General features: G+C 40.1%; 1 protein-coding gene across 1 annotated transcript in view; it reads left to right on the top strand.

The window, feature by feature from the left end:
* The window catches only part of LOC108240668 (dolichyl-diphosphooligosaccharide--protein glycosyltransferase subunit STT3B), an 85,311-nt gene continuing 83,322 nt past the window's right edge, over nt 1-1,989 (top strand). The window contains exon 1 of the mRNA XM_025006887.2: nt 1-19. The gene's annotated coding sequence lies outside the window, so the exon portion shown is untranslated. The remainder of the gene's footprint in view (nt 20-1,989) is intronic.

Here is a 1,989-nt window from a genome sequence, read left to right as displayed (position 1 = left end):
CAGACTGAAGTTAACTCAGGTTAGTGTTCTCAGCATCCAGTACTTACACTCAAAATGACATTTAAACAACTGTCATCACAACATTTTTGGCCATAAATAATTAGATAACAAAAATAACTCAAGAAATGTTTTCACTACGCTTAACCTAGAGCAAATTATAATGAGACTTTTTAGGTTTAAGAGCGCGTTCAGACGGGCTGCATTTATGTTGATTACAAGAAAATAAATAGTTTACGACGTCTGGATGCTTTGGGATGCTTAGTGTTTTTCTTAAAGTGCCCTCATTTCTGTTACTGACCGTGTTGGAGATCAGTGTCAGTGGTGGACAACCTCAGGCTAATCATCATCTTTAACTGGATCACAGCAGAACACAACAAGGGAAATTTTTGCAAGTTTTTCAGGGCTCAGAAAGAGCAAACATTTTGGTCCATTGTTCTTTTTAGTAGAATATAAGCTTCCTGTTGAGTTGGATATACAGAGTATATGATGACAATTAGGTGTAATGTCTGAAGGTTTGGAGTTAAAGTGGTAGCTCAGATCTTTTGAAAAGAGATTCTGGGGAAAGGTTATGAGCATTTAATGCTGTATCTGTTATAGATGGCCCTTTGAATGGCCTCAGATTGGAGAAATCAATTTAATTGTGAGTGGATTGATGAGCTAGCAGCTAATCGGTGTGGGGCCAAGACTACAGCGGACTGTTGTTGTCTTAAAACAGCTCCAGTCTCAATAACTCCATAGTGGTTTCTGTGAATGATGTTTTATGAACCTCGGCTCTGCTGTCAGTTTCACATCACTCATTTTTTCTCTCAGAAATATTGTGATATTCCTGCCTGGAAGTTCTCCATGCTACAGCTAGCTGTGCTGTCGCTCTTTGTGCTGGGAAATAATCAAATTATTCTATGCAAATAACCAAGTGATGTAAAGTGAACAACAGTGTTAAGGGTTTGCGTGAACCGCTGTGAAACCTTTTTAGACTTGTTTCAAACGGCAGTGATCTTCTTTCATCTTGACCCTGCTTGGATTAGCCGTTAGCTTCTCAGTTCGGTCAGAATGAAACTCATTTTCTCCAAAACTGAGATCATTCAAAAAGCTATTTACAATTGGTAAGATATTAATTGTTCACAACATCTCCACAGAATCTCAGAAACCTGAACCATCCCTTTAAAGACCCTGAAAGCAGATTCAGGCTCCAGAGGAAGGCAGGTGGAAAAGCAGTGCTCACATAGGAAATCAAAGCAAGGTCAGCTGAACATCTCAGAACCACATTATAACCTAAGGACCATGTCACGCAGCAAAATGATGCCCTTAAATTTACTTTCAGTCTTTAAAGACAGGAAGTCGTGAAGTGGAACCTCTGCAGAGGTGTGTGACTCTGTTTGTGTGTTAACTGTGTGGGATTGGAAATCAGTCGACCTGCTATTCTGCCTTTGCAGTGATTGCTGAGAATAGCAGCCCCAGTAGAGCCGAGTATACAGGAGTAAAACATAGATGTATTGTTCTTTTAAATTTTTTAAGCTCTTTCTTGCTACGTGGCTGTGTGTTGCCAAGAAACATGACTCGCGGGCACCTCTCAACCTGCAGTCTGTGCCTCGGAAACGACTGCAACATCACAATATCGCTCATATGCACTTCATAAAGCATGCAGGCATTAGATCAGGGGCTTCCTTTAAAGTGTGCAGGTAGTTTGCTCTCATCAGAGACACCTACTCACCGAGGCATCTTGTTTGTTCCAGTTGGTTACATAACATCCAGAACATTTTAATTGAGGAACTTCAGATTTTTTTCCTCCACATCTTCAGAACAAATCACTGTCTTTAAAGAGACCTTGGAGGTTTTTTCAAAAAAAGTTAAAAAACAAAAACAACTGGACTTCTATTCTGTAGCTGAAGACGTTTCGCTTCTCATCCGAGGAGCTTTCTCAATTCAGAAATAGAGAGTGTGGAGTTGAGCTTTTAAAGCTGAGATGTGATGTAAGCTGGATTGCTTGCA

This window comes from Kryptolebias marmoratus, linkage group LG5 (assembly GCF_001649575.2).
Source record: "Kryptolebias marmoratus isolate JLee-2015 linkage group LG5, ASM164957v2, whole genome shotgun sequence".
NCBI lineage: Eukaryota > Metazoa > Chordata > Actinopteri > Cyprinodontiformes > Rivulidae > Kryptolebias > Kryptolebias marmoratus.
The sequence above is the reverse complement of the archived record's forward strand: the minus strand, read 5'-3'. Positions and strand labels throughout refer to the sequence as shown.